This window comes from Cyprinus carpio, chromosome B1 (genome assembly GCF_018340385.1).
Source record: "Cyprinus carpio isolate SPL01 chromosome B1, ASM1834038v1, whole genome shotgun sequence".
NCBI classification, from domain to species: domain Eukaryota; kingdom Metazoa; phylum Chordata; class Actinopteri; order Cypriniformes; family Cyprinidae; genus Cyprinus; species Cyprinus carpio.
The window spans coordinates 25,980,182-25,998,002 of record NC_056597.1 but is presented as its reverse complement, the minus strand read 5'-3'; the positions used below and the strand labels follow the sequence as shown (position 1 = coordinate 25,998,002).

Sequence of the window (17,821 nt, the reverse complement as noted above, 5' to 3'; positions counted from 1 at the left end):
AACCGCCAACAATATAGATATCCTCTTACAGACATTAATTCCTTACATTTATATAGTGCTTTTTTCTAAGCACTCAAAGCGCTTTAAAAACAAATACATTGTCAGGGGTATCTCCTCAACCACCACCAGTGTGCAGCATCCACCTGGATGATGCGACGGCAGCCATAGTGCGCCAGAACGCCCACCACACACCAGCTTATTTGTGGAGAGGAGACAGAGTGATGAAGCCAATCAATAGATATGGGGATTGTTAGGAGGCCAAGATAGTCAGAGGCCAATGGGTGAATTTGGCCAGGATGCCGAGGTCACTCCTCTACTCTACATCCTGGGATTTTTAATGACCACAGAGAGTCAGGACCTCGGGTTTAACGTCTCATCCGAAGGACGGTGCTTGTTGACAGTATAGTGTCCCCATCACTATACTGGGGCGCTAGGACCCACACACACCACAAGGTGAGCACCCCTCCTGCTGGCCTCAATAGCACCTCTTCCAGCAGCAACCTAGTTTTTCCCATGAGGTCTCCCATCCAGGGAACTGAACAGGCTCAACCCTGCTTTAGCTTCAGTGGGAAACCAGTCTTGGGCTACAGGGTGACATGGCTGCGCCGGTGGACATCTAGAACACCCTAACAACCACTTAATGACACCCTAGCAACTACCCAGAATCCCCTTAGTAATTGAATAATATGCCCTGGCAAACACATAGAATACCATAGATACACGCAACACATAATGAAAAAAAAAAAACACTCATAACACTAGACAACATGGTAATACCCTAGTAGTAACTATGCAGAACACCTTAATAATAGAGTCCGTAATTAATGTGGATCTATGCCCTAGCAACCACCTAACAACACCCTAGCAGCTATTCAGAAACTACCCTATCAACAGCCTTAGCAACACACTATTAAACCCACTCATAACACCCTAGTAACCATACAGATATCCCTTACAGACACCTAGAACACCTTAGCAACCACCTAATGACACACCTTAACTACTGTTCAAAACACCTTAGTAACCATATAAAATATAATATGTAAAAATTCCCTATATATAACATATAAAAATTCCCTTGCAGACATCTATATCACTCCAACAGCCATTTAGCAACACACTATAAAAACACACTCATAACACCCTAGCAACATATATATATCCTCTTGCAGACGCCTGGAACACCCTAGCAACCACCTAATCACACCTTCGCTACTATCCAGAACACCTTAGTAACCATATAGATATCCCCTATGCAGACACCCCTAGAAAAACCCTAGCAACCACCTAACAACACCTAGCAGCAGCTATTCACAAACACCTTAGTAACCATCCCCTGGCCAGAACACCCTAACAGCTGCAGAACAACACACTATAAATACACTCACAACACCTAGCAACCACATACCAATGCCCTTGCAATTGCTTAGAATGCCCTTATTTACCATATAGATTTTTCCCTAGCCAACATCTACAAAGGACCACATAGCAACACAATGAAATCCACTCGTAACACCCTAGCAAGGGCAAAGCAACCACCCAAGACAGTCAAACTCCAGTCATATTTTTCTTCAGTAAACGTGATGTGTGTGATTTACACGTGTTACATGTGTTTGCGTCATGTTTCTTCAGAGGCGTGAGAAACACCAAACACAGGTGCATCAGCTTTTGCTGTCCGTGTTAAAATAAATCTCATGTATTAGTGTGAAGAGAGGAAAGCCCGAGGGTCATCTGCTAGCCTACAATAGCGGCCCCTGTCAAATAAAACACACAGCTGTTGCTGGGCTGTCAGGCGCTGAAGCTAGTGCTGCACTCTAGACCACAAGGCATCAAGCGGAGGGTGGACACATATAGATTTTTCAGGGAAGGCAAAGAACACTGATCGTTAAAGTGGGCGTTGGGGGACGGACTCCATCTAATCCCTTTATATTCAAAGTTCCCTATCTCACCGCAAGCACAGATAGTGTGACCACATTACAGTCGGAAAGTGCTGCATTTATATTCCTTGTAGCTCATTTGCTCTTGTGTACCGATGCATTACCTGATTAACGCAAACTCAGTTTGCTGTTTTCCTTGGATTGCTAATATGAAAAATAAAACCATAAAAAACTATTTGCTATTTGAAATAAAAGCAAACATAAACTTTTTTTCATCTAGTTGCCAAGGCAACATTTCTCATTTTCATTCATTTATCCTGATGTACTAAAATAACTACAACAGTGTTTATTTTTTTATGTATTTATTTGTTTGTTTATTTATGATGCTGTTTTTAAATGCAAGGGTATGTTTTGTTAAGGTTGCTCGGTTCTGTAAGTTTTTATTTATTTGGTTTTGTTGCCTCACCATAACCACCGCTGGTTGTGTGTTTGGGTAAACTGTGTATCTTTCACACCTTATAGCATATGCCAATACAATTGCTCAAGAGCAAACATCTGGACAAAAACCGCAGAATTGGTAATGTGCCCACACTTCTAAAATTCACTTATAACCATCTTAAAACTTGCATAGCAAAACACCCTAGCAACTACTCTCAGAATTACTCACTTGAGTAACTATAACGACCATAGTGCAAAAACTCAAGAAACACAAACCCTAAGCAACTGCAAAGCAAACACCCGAAAGCAAACTATCAGACACCTAAGGAACCTGCAATGCCCTAGGCAGACAAATAGAAACACCCTAGCAACCTATCCCTGCACAAACAAACCGTGTAGCAAAAACCTAGCACACTACTCAGGAATACTATATTGTAGTAACTATGGGGTGCGAGCCCTAGGCAAACATCAAGACACACCCTAGCACTATTTTAGAACTACCTTAGAACAACCTTAGTAACTGCTTGCCTAGCAGACACCTAGAACACCCTAGCCAACAGCATAGCAACATCTAGAAACCTACTCAGAAAACATGAGTAACTGCACGCCCTATCAGACACCTAGATACCACCTAGCAACCCGAACTAGCAACACCTTAGAAACTATACGAAACACTTTAGTCCGCATACGCCTTAGCAAACACCTAGAAAACCCTAGCACCAAATTAGCACAACCCTAGCAACTACTCAGAACCCTTATAACGCTTCCTAGCAGACAATAGAGCACCCCATAGCAACCTTTTGCATAGAACCTACCAGAAAACTTTAGTAAACTATTACGCGTCCTAGCAAACACCTGAACACCCTAGCCACCGCATAGCAACACCCTAGCCAACTACTCAGAAACAGTTTAGAAACCATAAATGGCCCAAGCAAAACCACTAGCAAACGCATAGCAACCTCAGAACACCTTAGTAACTGCATGCCCTAGCAGACACCTAGAACACCCTAGCAACTGCATAGCAACATACAGTACTAGCAACTACTCAGAACACATTAGTAACTATATGCCCTATAACACCCTAGCAACTGCATAGCAACACTACTCAGAACACATTAGTAACATATGCCCTAGCAAACCCCTAGAACACCCTAGCAACCACATAGTAACACCCTGACAACTAAGTAGAACACTATAGTAACCATATAAAAAATGACCTGTATAGCAAACACCTGGAACACCCTTAAATAAAATAACTAAAACTACAACCGAAATAAAAATGAATGCAAATTATATAGACCAAAAAACTGCAAATAATATAAATAAAATTTTATAAATATAAATATTTATATATATATATTTATTTTTAGTATGTTCTTGTGTCTGTCTGTGTGTGCGTGACAGTGGCAGTGTTTGTTTCCCTGATGTGGACTGACGTGTTTGTGTTTTTGTAGAGTCAGGACGGCCGTGTGGAAGTGCGCGGGCGCCACGGAAAATCCATGCTGACCATCAGCGGCGTCCGACTCTCAGACTGGGGCCGATTCGACTGTGAAGCTCTCAGCAGGATCGGGGGCCATCAGAAGAGCATGTTCCTGGATATCGAGTGTAAGATGCACAAAATGCACACATTTGCACCAACTACAAATACACCTTAGCATTGTTTTCAGTGTTGGGCAAGTTACTCTAAAAAAGTAATTAATTACTAGCTACCAATTACATCCTCAACAAGTGAAATTAGATTACAAATTACTCTTTCTAAACAGTAGTGCATTACTTATTACTAATTGTTTTTAAATTCTATATCTAGAAATACATCAATATCTAGACATGAAACTGCTCTTATTCTTTTTTTTTCGAATAATAAATTATATAAAATCACATAAATTATTCTTAAACTGAGCAAAGTATATAAAGGGTCAAGGCTGCATAGGGTTAAATTTTAATGTTAAATTCACTATCGTTTTACATAGAATTTTTCCATAGTCTATAAAGTATTACATCAATTAAAGTACGGAAAATTAAAAGTAATCCAGAAAAGTAATCAGATTCCAGTAACTAATTATTTGGTAATTACGCCATTTCTCCGTGAGCCTTTTCAAAGTGGTATTCTTGCTGCTCATAATTATTTCACCCCACAATTTTTCTGATTGGCCTCAAAAAAAAACACAAAAGAAAAAGAAAAAACTCAACGGAGCCATATGGAAGAGGAATCTCTTCCCAAGTATTCTAATTCCTCCAGGATTACTATTAATTATCCAGATCGTCCTATCTGAAATACCAGATGTTGTTGAGGTCACCTCGTTTTCTGTATCTCTTTTTATTGCTTCAGATTTCTTTTTGTCCGGCGATTTCATTCATTAGGATACCGTTGCAAATTTACAGTTATGCTCACTCGTGTAAATGCGATGAGATGCTAAGATAAAGCCCTCGTTTCCCGGAATGCAAACGGCGATGACAACTTGACATCGGCTCGCGGAGGGAGTGTCTTCATGTCCGTTGCGCTTAGAGGTTCAACGGCCCTCTAACAGCGGTGAAAAAGGAGTTGTGAATAAGCGTGGGCAGGAGGCGGAGCGCAGCGAGCGTTACCGGACGCTAATAAAAAACTCATTTATTTAGTACGAGGCTCGTCTGTGCGCTGCTCCTCAGGGATGTGCTGAAGGGACGACCACTGCATCAGTCTCTCTAATGGAAGGCCTTATAGTCGGCGTCAAGCAGGAATAATGCCGTATGAATGCAGACGCCCTCGGTGCCTTAAAACCTGAAGCTTCGTGTTGGAAAAATGCATTTTCTTAGCTTTACGACTCTGTCCTTACTGGATGACGCGTCTGACACATATGGGTAGTGCGACTGTAACGTCTTTCCTTGTTGCAATCAATACTACTCTTCTCAAAATAAAGGACTGTTTTTGATGTACATGATTCCCATCAACATTCCCCACGGCATGGAAAGAAAAGAAATTCAAGCTACTGAGTCGCAAGTAACTTCAGGCTGGTGTTATTTTATTATAGATATTAGATTTTATTATAGTTTTTCATTAATATATTTTTAATGTTTTTGTTTTTATTATATTTATTTAATTTAATGTTTTAGTAATTTATTAGTTAGAGTTTCGCCATTATTATTAATTTTTAATAAAAATTTTTGGAGTTTTAAGTTGCATAATAACATGCATGAAAAAAAATCTACATTCGCATGTAGTACAGGCCGGTGTTATTTTAGTATTATTTGGGTATAATTTACATATATTCGTTTAGCAGATGCTTTTATCCAAAGCAACTTTTGAGGAATACAACAGCACTATCGTAGTTTTTAGTTCAGATTTTGTATTAATATTAAAAATTAGTGATTAATCTTTTAAGTTTTGTTTTTAATTTTAGGTAAAGCGTGGGAGTAATTTTGTTGTGTTTTGCTGCATTTATTTATTTATTTACCGGTTATTTATTTTTTAGTCAATATAGTTTTTATAATGTATTGTTATTTCATCGTTTTATGTATTTAACTACATCAAGTTAAACTAAAAAGACAATGAAACATTTTTCAGGTATATTATTATATATTCTCGCATTATTATTTAAAATTTATCATTATGCACATTAATAATATTATTAACCCGCAATAATAACATAATAATAATATATACCTAAATAATAATAATAATAATAATTGAATTAGGCGGTAGTACTATAACCGGACATTATTCATGCTTGTGGTGAAGCCCGAGGAGACCTGAATGAGCGATAGACACCACTTTATCAAGGGACCTTTATTGTGGAAATTCGCATATACAATCTAATGGCGGTGTTACGTGGTTTCTACACTAAAAAAAATTGAGTAGCGCTTAATTGAAAAAAATGGTGAAACTTCATTAAAAGTAGAAGTACATTTCACAAAGAAACAGCATGTAACGGTGAAATTAATGTGTGGAATGACTGAAATATTTTCTTATAAAGTCTACTCTTTACAGTGTAGATGGATGATCAGATGGATTATGTATAGAGTGAAATCGTCCACAATCCTGTTTTTAATGCTTCAAATTCTTTGTGGACATTTCATTCATTAGGATAACATTGCCAACCTTCTGTTTTATTTTGCTCGGTCTCTGTTTTTCTTTCACCAGATGCGCCGAAGTTCCAGACCAATCAAACCATCTTCTACTCGTGGGAGGGGAACCCGGTGAACATCAGCTGTGACGTGAAGTCCAACCCTCCGGCGAGCATGCTGTGGGACGGACAGACGGACGCTTCACCATCTCCAGTCAAGGAACCATCAACAATCACCACTCACACCGAAGACTCACCGCTACGCTTCTATACAGAGGTTGCACTGTGCTTTATTTACAGGGCACATATTAAATTTTCTTATCAAAACTGTTTTGCTCAGTCCATGTCAGTCGTTGTAACGCTTAAACTACTAACGTAAAAGGTCGGTTTTGCTGACATAGTGCATATTAATTGACCTAATATGATGCAATTTTTAAAAAGTTAAAACTGTTGTAAAAAATTGAGTATTATAGTGTAGCTTAAAAAAGTTAAGTGTCTTGTGAAGAGCAAGGTCTTTACTTCTAGTTTCGGTTGCTGGTTTAGGACCAGTTTTATTTTAAAATCATTGAGATGCTATGTAGCTTATTTCATTCATACTTTGAATTTTAGAATTTAATTTTTTATATTTATTAATATTCCGATTTTATGTTTTTGTTATATTTTAGTTAAAAGTTTACTATTATAGTTACTGTGTTTTTGTTATTTATTTGATTTATTTTACACGACCGTTCAATAGTTCTTGGGGACCAGTCTAAGACTTGTAATGTTGTTTTAAGAAGAAGTCTCTTCTGCTCATCAAGGCTGCATTTTATTTGATTTAAAAAATACAGAAAAAAACTGTAAATCTTGCAAAATGTTATTGCAATATAAAAATAGGGGTTCTATTGTAATATCCTTTCAACTATAAATTTATTTCTGTGATGGCAAGAGCGACAATTTTTACATCAGCTGTTACTCTAGTACATCTATAAAGTGTCACATTGATCTTCAGAAATCATTCCATATAGATGATGTATTGTTTAGAATTATAAAGGTTTGGCAACAGGTTGTACGGGAAGATATGATTAGGGGCGCAGCAAAATAAAAAAAAAAAAACCATCTTGAGATTAAAGTCATTATATTGCGGATTAAACCCGTGAAAGTGCGCGGAAAATGGAGAGAAAAAACGGTTGAGAGTCGAAATACAATCTTTAAGATCGAGAATAAAGTGTCTCATAAATGATCGAGAAACACCACCCCGGCACATTAAATTTCACGAAGATCAAAAGTTCCCTGAACCACGTCCTTGACAGTAATAAATACTCAGTACATTACACGCCCTTGATCCGCGATCTGGGCAGACTGTACGCGCGTTTTTCCTAGTTATCATCAGCCTGTCCAAGTGCCGAGTGGCATTTGTTGGGTGCAAGCCAGCGAGGGTCACCTGGACTGATTTCTTCTGTTTTGTGTCAGTTCAGATCTGGACAAAAGCGATAGCCTACAGCAGCGCAAATTGGACGGATTTTTTCTTCACTAAATGACTAGGCGCTTGCAAATTCTCTTTAAAGTTCCTGGTGATAATTATTATTGCTGGCCATAATTACTTAAAGTTGATAGGCATTATCTTGTTACTGGAAAGAAGAAGAACAATGTCCTAAAATATCGCTCTGATCCCCGGGTTTCTAAAGTGACAATCCAAAACTCTGCCATGTCCTCTATAGTGCTATACACAACATGAAACACTGAATCGGTTGTGGACCTATCGCGTCTCCATTCTGCCTACATTCATTTTTCGACTTTTTTTCTTTGAAAACCGACAAACGACTTTATTTTCGAAACTTAAATGTTGTTATTCTCACGCGATTGTATTCGTGACTATTATTCTAACGTCGAAATTTCATAAATGAATGGTTTCTTTCTCGACGAAAACACAACGACCATTTATTCTCGAAATTTGATTCATGATGTCTATATTCTCCAAGAATTGTTATTTCGAACGTTTTTTTTTCTCGAACATATATTGCATTGAACGATCCGTTTTAATCTTAGCAATATAATGACTTCTAATCTCAAAGTGATGGCTTGTGTATTTTTATTATTGGTGTGCTTGGCCCCTAATCCCTCTTTCCGTTACAGCGTGAGCTGACAATTATTATATTTTTATTTTTCTTGAAAACTGTGATACTTTTGTTGTTCAGGATTCTTTGATGAAAATTCCCAAGTTTAAAAAGAACAGCCATTTATTCAAAATTATAATGTCTTTTCTAACAATTAAATCTTGTCAGCTATCCTCTGTCTCTTAATTTAACACATCCTTGCTGAAGAAAAGTTTTTTACTTTCTTTCTCAAAAAAAAATTTTACTTTCATCGGAGAATGCCTGAAAAAAACGTATCACACAGTTTTCTCTCAACAAAGAATATATAAGTTTATCAGCTCTAATGATAAATCAGCATTTATTATGATTTCTGAAGCATCACTGCTGACACTCGAAGACTGGAATGATGCCTGAACAAAATACAGTATTTGATGTCACTAGGGAAATAAGTTCATGTGTTTTTTAATATAGTGTTCCATTCCAATTTTAATTGCAGGGTGGTCTACAAGGTGTTAGTTGTGTGTGTGTCTTTTACCCTCTCCTGATAATATGTTTGTTTTAAATATGTCTGTGTAGTTTTTCTTAATTTTGCATGTCTCTTTCCTGTGGGGTGAAATGGCAGGCTGACCAGGGACAGGTCTTTCCTGATGAAACTAATATAATAATAAAAGAAAAAAACATCCAAAACAAAAGGTGCTGGTGTTAGGCCACATAATTTTTGCCCTCGTCCAATGTTCTGGCGACTGCAGTTCCTCATAGGGACTCTGGTCTGTGTTGATCCACAGGTCACTCCGGTGTCCGACAGGGATCGGATTGTGTGTGGACACGCTTAAATTATTACTGACACAGACCAGAAACGCAACATCGGGCGTGCTCCGATACCAGGAGTATTATATTTGAGCCGACAGGCAGGTCATTGTGTTTACCAAGTCAACACCAAAACTGTCACTTGAATCCAAAATACAACCTTGTTCATTTTTAAATCCCTTGTTTTTGAAAGATTTTTGTGAACGTTACTAGAACTTACTTAGAGTCAACGCTTCGGGCTATCCGATAAGCCCACCAACAGAAAATCTTGTGGTTTGGGATTTGTATTCTGACTGTTTAAAGACGATTGCAACTTTACAGTAACAGGCGAATATATGTTACTGATGTGTCGTCTGAGTAGTGTCGCTATGCGGTTGGCTAGGTGTTTTTATAGGGCATATCAGTTTACTGAGGTGCTCTGAGTAGTGTACGAATGAGGTTGATGGTTGACCTGGGGTGTTATAGGGCAGTAAGTTACTGATGTGCTCTTGCTAGTGAGTATGTGCGCTATGGCGGTTTTGCTTTGATCGCGGCGTGTTATAGCGACATATACGCATAAACGTGGCCTGATGTGTTAATTCTGAGTACTGTCCGCAGTGGCGGTATGCTGGGGTTTTATAGGTCTACGTTACTGATGTGCTCTGCATGATTGCGCTATGCGTTTGCTGGGGTGTTAATACGGCTTACGTTACACTGATGTGTCTCTGAGTAGTGTCGCTATGCATAGCGGTTTTTGCTGGGTGTTTATAATGAGCATACCGGTTTACTTGATCGTGCCTCCTGAAGAGTAGTGTCAGGCTATGCGGGGTTGCTGTGGGGTGTTTATTCGGGCATGACGTTCGCTGATGTGCTCTGCAGTATGTTCGCATATATGGACGGTTGCTGGGCGTGTTATAGTGTGGGCCTACGTTACTGATGTGCTCTGAAGTAGTGTCGCTATGCGGTTGCTGAGGGTGTTAATTCGGGAATACGTTACTGATGTGCTTGAGTAGGCTCTGAGTATTGCTCGCTCATTGCGGTTGACTGGGTGTGTTATAGGGCATACGATACGTTCACTGGATGTGCTCTGAGTATGGCGCTATGTTGCGCATTTGCTGGGGTGTTATAGTAGGGCCATACGGTCCTTACTGGATGTGCTCTGAGTAGTGTCCGCTATGCTGGTTTGTCTTGGGTGTATACGAGCGCATACGTTAACTGCATGTGTTCTCTGAGAGGTTACTGTGGTATTTCCCCGCTATGCCTGGTGGTGTTATAGCGCTTAAAACGTTACTGATGTGTCTCTGAGTAGCTGTCGCTATCGGTTGACTGGGGTGTTTATAGGGCATACGTTACTGATGTGGCTCTGAAGTAGTGTCGCTATGAGGTTGCTGGGTGTTATAGGGCATGACGTTACTGATTGTGCTCTGACAGGTAGTGTCGCTATGACGGTTGCTGGGCTAGGCGTGTTTATAGGGCATACGTTACTGATGTTGCTCGTGGCAGTAGTGTCGTGCTATGCGCGTTTCGGCTGCTAGAGGTGTATATTACCGGGCATACGTTACTGGCATGTGCTCTGCGAGTCTTAGTTGTCCGCTAATGCGGTTGCTGGGGTGAGGGTTGTATAGGGGCTCAATTAAGTTTACTGATAGTGCTCTTTGAGTAGTGTCGACTATGCGGTTTTTCATGGTGTGGGTGTTTATAGCGGCCTACGTTACTGATGTGATCCTGAGTACTGTCGTATGCGGTTTGCTGGGTCTTTTGGGATGTCTAGCGCATCCGTATTACTGAGGTGCTACTGAGTATGTGTCGCTACACATGCGGTTGGCTGCTGGGTGGTATAGGGCCCTACGTTACTGATCGATGTTCTCTGAAGTAGTTGTCGCTATGCGGTGTGCTGGCGTGGTGTTATAGGGCATGACGATATACTGATGTGTCTCTGAGTAGAATGTCGCTATGCGGTTGCTGGGCGTGGTTACTAGGGCATACGTTTTACTGATGTGCTCTGTCTGAGTAGTGTCGCTATGCGGTGTTGCTGGTGTGTTATAAGGGCAAATACGTTTACTGCGGTGCTACTGAGTAGTGTCGCTATGACGGTTGCTGGGGTCGTTATAGTAGGGCATACGTTACTGAATGGCTGGCTTGCAGTAGTGTCGGCTATGCGGTTGCTGGGGTGTATCAGGGCATACGTTACATGATCGTGCCTCTGAGATAGTTGTCGCCTTATGGCGTTGCTGGGAGTGTTATAGGGCATACGTTACTGATGTGCTCTGAGTAGTGATCGCTATGCACGGTTGCCTGGGGTGGGGTGTTATAGGGCATTTACGTTACTGATGTGCTCTGAGTAGGGTACGCTATTGCGGTTGCTGGGGTTGTTATAGCGGCATACGTTACTGATGTGCTATGAGTAGTGTCGCTATGCGGTTGCTGGCGGTATTACTAGCGCTAACGTTACTGATGTGTTGCTGAGTACTGTCGCTATGCGGGTGCTGGGGTGTATAGGGGCATACGTAAACTGGATGTGCTCTGAGTAGTGTCGACTATGGCGTTGCTGTGGGTTTGAGAGAGGTGTTCAATTTTTGCACCTCGTTTTACGTGATGTGTGTGCTCTGAGTAAAGTGGGTCGCTACTTGCGGTTGATGCCTGGGGTATACGCTGGGCAATACGTTACATGAATGTGCTTTTTTCTCTGAAGATAGTGTCGTCTATGGCGGTTGTTCTGGGCGGTGTTATAGGGCATACGTATTGATGTGCTATGAGTATTGTCTGAAGTAAGGGTCATCGTCATAGGGTTGTTATAGGGGTGTCTATTAGGTTTTCTGAATGCTGCTTACTGAATGTGTCCTCTGAAGTATTGTCGTTATTTCGTTGCTTGGGGTGTTATAGGTATACGGTTACTGATGTGCTCTGACTTAGTGTCGCTATTGCGGTTGATGGGGGGTGTTATGGGGGCATACCGTCTACTGATGGCTCTGAGTAGGTGTCGCTATGCGGTTGCTGGGTGGTTGATAGGGCAGTACTTTACGTTATGATTGCTATGAGTAGTGTCGGTATGCCAGGTTGCCTGGGTGGGTTTATAGTGAATACCGATTCACTGGATGTGTCTGAGTAGTGTCGCTATCGCGGCGTTGCTGGGGTGTGTATAGGGCATACGTTAGCTGATGTGCTCTGTAGTAGTGTCGCTATTGCCTGTTTATGGCTGCGGGGTGAGTATAGGGCATAAGTTTACTGATGTGCTCTGATGTTCGCTATGCGGGGTGGTGCTGAGGTTTTGGTGTTATAGGGCATACGTTACTGATGTGATCTGAGTAGTGTCGCTATGGCCGCCGGTTGCTGGGGTGTTATGCTGCATTGACGTTTTAGCTAGATGGCTGCTATTCTCCTGAGTAGCGTGTCGGCTCATGCGGTGGCTGGGGTGTGTGTTATACGGCATAAGTTATGAGCTGTGCTACTGAGTATGTGTCGAGCTGCGAGGTAGTTTATGCTCGCGTGTTATAGCGAGCATACCGTTACTGAGTGCACAGAGTAGTATAGTCGCTATGCGGTTATCGACTGGGAGTGTGTAAGAGCAGTGTCGGTACTGCTCGTGCTGGTGAGTATAGTCGTCGGCATACGTTACTGTGGGGCCTCTGAGTATGCTCACTATATGACGATACCTGGGTGGGTGTTATAGACGCATACCTGACGGAATTGCTCGAGTAAGTGATCGCTATGACGGTTTGCTGCGGTGTGTATAGAGGCATAACGTTGAGCTGATGTTGCTACTGAGTTAGTGTCAGCTATGCGGTTGCTGGGGTGGATATAGGGCATATTCGTTCACTAATGTCTTTTTTTTTCCTTTTGTGTCTCTTTTTGAGTAGTTTCTCTATTGCAGTTGCTAGGAGTGCTGATTAGGGCACATAGGTACGAACCCTAACAATTCACTATTATATTTTTTTAAGTAAAATTAAATTATTTTAAATATATGGTCAGGACAAAAAAACATTGTATACAATGTTTCTTAAATGTTTGTATAACATTATGTGATATTTGATATACCGTCTCATAAAATTGATGAAACCACTGTTATTAAGATGCAGTGTTCTTGCTGCATTGTATTTTATGATGCTACTTTATATCACTCTGAACCGTTGTTCTAGCCGCATGCAACAAAGTTTTTTGTAGAACCTTGTTGAATAAACATCATAACCACAGAAACGAAAACTGGCTCATGTATTTACACATTCTTAGAATTTCAGTTACGAGAGAGCACTCCTCATGAGTTGTTAACATAAATAAAGTTAGTTGAGGCTGCGTAAGCTAGTGACTTCTCTATGTAACTGTTATATTCGCATTATAATCACCACAAGCAAATGTGTACATATTTTAGAGTTCGTAGAATATTTAAAAGACATGTTCAAACAACGTTAAAGTTTAAGTTGGAGAAAATGAGGTCGTAAGACAACATTTTTAGACAACAAAATAGTTTTCGTTTATATGGTAGTTGGTTTGGCCCATATTTTTGAATAGAATATGTTTTACGTTCTCGTGTCTTCTCGTCTTCACTCCTCTTGCCGTTTAGGCTATCCTTTTTAGGGTCCGTTTGACTTACAGCAGGCGCAAATTAGCATTAGGAGGCACAATTCCAAAACAGGCGAAGATGAGAGGCGAAACATTTCGTGCAGAGTGATTTACCAACAAATGTGCAAATAAACAGAACAGATGCAACATACTCATTATATATATCAACCAACAGATTACCAGCAGCACGCTCAGAAGAAGTAGCTAAATCACAAATAAAGAAATAAAGAAGCCACAAAAAATTAGGTTTTTGCTAGAAGTTTTGCTACAGCCCTGTGTCCCCTTACTGCTCGCAGCCGTGGCTGGTGTGACTCCTAGTTGAGGTTTCCAAGTCGTCTTTTGTTTCCTGAAGCAAAATCGGTACATATGTGGCGTGACCAACCTCTGTTCTGGATGGCTGTGTCTCTTTGCACCGTTTAACTATTGTTTTGAGTAGAACAATTCCTCAAATCGCCGACAAAATAGTTTAAAGACATTGTCCTTGTTTTTTTTTACAGCATCGACCGATGCGCTTTATAACGTACAAATAACAGCCTACGCATAGCGAATTCATTCTGAAATACCTCTCCTAGTTGCCATTAAAGTAAGGGGGAAACTCCTACAAATGGCATATTCAAAGTCACCGGTCACGCTCAAATAATACTGGTACGAGATCCTGCCTTTCAACGCTAATTGTCCGGTCACTGAGGTCTTTAGTCAATCCTGGGACAGTACTCTTTGTAAATCACCAAAAGTCAGTTTAGTAAATGCAAACAGTGTTAGTTTTAACGGCCCTTAGAACACATTTTGTGTGGTTTGTTTTAATATACTGTTATAATTTTTATAAACTTGTATTGATTATATTTGGGATAAGTTGCTTCATTTTTATTGCTTATTAAGAGTCGCTAGTTATTTATTTAAAATATGTAAACTATTATACCTATATATATATTAAATATAGATCATTTAATGATGGCTATTTCGAATATTTTTTCATTGTTTCATTTTAAATAGTAATAAGTTTGTGTTACAGCTTATCTAAATATGATTTTGTAAGTGTTATACTATTAGATAACAACTTACACTATATCAGATCAATATATTTAATTCATATACTCCAGGGTTCAGTTTTATAGTTTATAATAATGTTGTTTTACCTTTGTTGTGTGGTTTTTTTGTTTTAAAACATATCTGTGTAGTTGTTATTAGTTTATTACAAAGATATTTAATGCACATACGCGCTATTTTTGAGCACATAGTATTTTTCCAAACTGAAATTTAACCAAACGACAAGAAAAAAGAAAAACTGTTCTATTTTATGTTTTAAAAAAACATTTCAAAACAATGTTACCAACAATGTTTTCCGTACCTATAATTTGTCTTTACTCGGGATTCTGTATTGTACAGCATTTTTGTGTTTGTCCTTTACAGGATGTTCTTCTGATCCTTATTTGCTCCTGTTAATGAAATCATGACTATAACTTATTCAGAGGTGGTGGGTTTGGTTTTGGAGACGAGGCGAACAAGTCGACAGGAGACAGACTATGGTCTCTCTTTGTGGTTGATTTAAACCTGTTTTCATGTGCAGTTGCACGCGATGGTACCTATTGAACTTGTCACATAAAAGTTACGTCACTCTTCCATATGCTGCTGCTAATTTGAAACTGAAGCTAATGTGTGTAGTGCTGCTACGGTGATTTACTAGAGAGCTCGCTATATTACCAGCAAGTCTGTGTCCCATGGTACTGTAGAGGCTTGCTTAATTATGCCATGAAGAGCTCTGCAAGTTCACTTCAGAGAGGACTTCATCAGCCCCGAGAGGAACAATTACACCACATACCACACACGCGCATCGCACACACTCAAACAATCACCACCGACGTCAAAAACATGCATGCACACATACACACACAACACACCACACACACACACTCCATAACAGTTGCATGCAACACACACACACCACAGGCCACACAATCACTCAAAGAACATGCCTGGGAACATGCTACATACACACCACATCACCCCTCAAGAAAAACATGTCAAGAGGAAACTGCACACCCAATGACACACCACCACATCACTTCACAAACATGATGGACCCGAAAAGAGGCATGTTGCACACATACACACACATCACACATCACAAAACCTTGCATGCAACATATTACACACACCACACACACACACACTCAAAAAACATGCATGCACACATACACAACACAACAGCACACAACAGCAGCGACACCACTCAAGGCACAACTCACGTCTGAAACACTGCATGCAACACCCACACACACCAGCAACCTACACACACACAGAATCACAAAACCTGCAGGCACACACACACATACGCACTCACACACACACGCATTCACACACTCACACACACACATACATATGCACTCTAACACACACACATTCACACACATCACTCACCACACACAAACACACACACAAGGGAAAAACTCCTACAATGCATGTTCAACCTAACCAAGTGCAAAAAATGACCCTTTATTTTGCTAACCCTTTTATTTTTAAAAGGCATGTCCACGTCTTTTCAAAGCTAATTCGTTACTGCGCATCTTTAGTAAATCACACACACACACACACACCACACACACCACACACACACACACACACACCAACACACACACACACCCGCATCACACACACACACCTCACACACGCACACACACACACACACACACACACACTCAAAAACATGCATGCACACAAACACACACACACAATCAAAAAACACACACAAGCACACTCAAAAACATGCATGCACACACATGCACATGAATCCTGCATTCAATCCAGAAGGTATAGGGTGCAAATATTAAACAAATATTTAAAAAGATTTAGAAAATCTATTTTATACCTCTTTTATATATTTTAAATGCCATTTTCTGAAAGTGACATTTTGCTCGTGTGGCAAACGAAATATCTCTAATTTTATCCATATCATTGCTTTCATATGTGATATTTCTGTTAATTGCTTGGGGAGTTTTTGAAATTCCGTTTATCTTTGACATTTTGTGGGCCTTTTCTTCTTAAAAAGGGCAACAAAACATCTTCATTTACATGCACAGAGTGTTTTTTATTAAATAATAAATAAAATGCTGACCTCAGTTTTACCAACCTGCAGAACAGTTTTGTCACATTTTTATATATGCTAATATGCAAATGTTTGCATATTTAATCCAGTGATGAAAAAAAAAAATTGCGCATATTTTGAAACATTTTCAAGTGGGTAAAGACACATTAGAAATATACACTGCTTTTATGTAGACTACATTGAATCAAAAAATGTTACTAAAAAAAAACTCTCCTCTTCACAAAAACTCCACATATTATAACAAAAAAAAAACAAAAAAAGTAAAATATATTTTAACTGTCTGTTTTCTATGTGAATCTTCTGTTTAAAATGTAATTTGTTACACAATGTTACAAAAGATTTCTATTTCAAAATAAATGCTGTTATTTTTGAAGTTTTCTGTTCATCTGTGAATCATAAAAAAAATAAAATTTCACAATTTCCATTAAAATATAAAAATAAAATATATAAAATATCATGTGTTCATGTAAAAATATGATCAATGGGACACTGAAGACTGGAGTATGTATGATGCTGAAGTTCAGCTTTTGATCACAGAAATAAAATTACACTTTAACAGAATATTCATATAGAAAAACAACTGTTTTGAATTGAAATAATATTTCAATATTTTTACTGTGTACTTTCAATCAAATAAATGCAGCATCGGTGAGCACAAGATACTTTTGAGGCAGTAGTGTATAGTGCTGTCAAGTGATTAATCGCATTATAATATAAATTTTTGTTTGCTGCAGAAATATATGTGTGTGTTTACTGTGTATATATTATTATGTATATATAAAAGACACACACACAGCATATATTTGGGAAAAATTTACATGTATATAGGTTATATTCCATATAAATTATGTCCATATATAAAGAAAGTAATATAGAAACGTAACATTTCATTTCTTAATTATATACTGCATGTGTTGTGTATTATGAGTATACATAATAATATGG

General features: G+C 39.2%; 1 pseudogene; it reads left to right on the top strand.

Moving 5' to 3' along the window:
- The window catches only part of LOC122135773, a 73,003-nt pseudogene that overhangs the window by 32,200 nt on the left and 22,982 nt on the right, over positions 1-17,821 (top strand).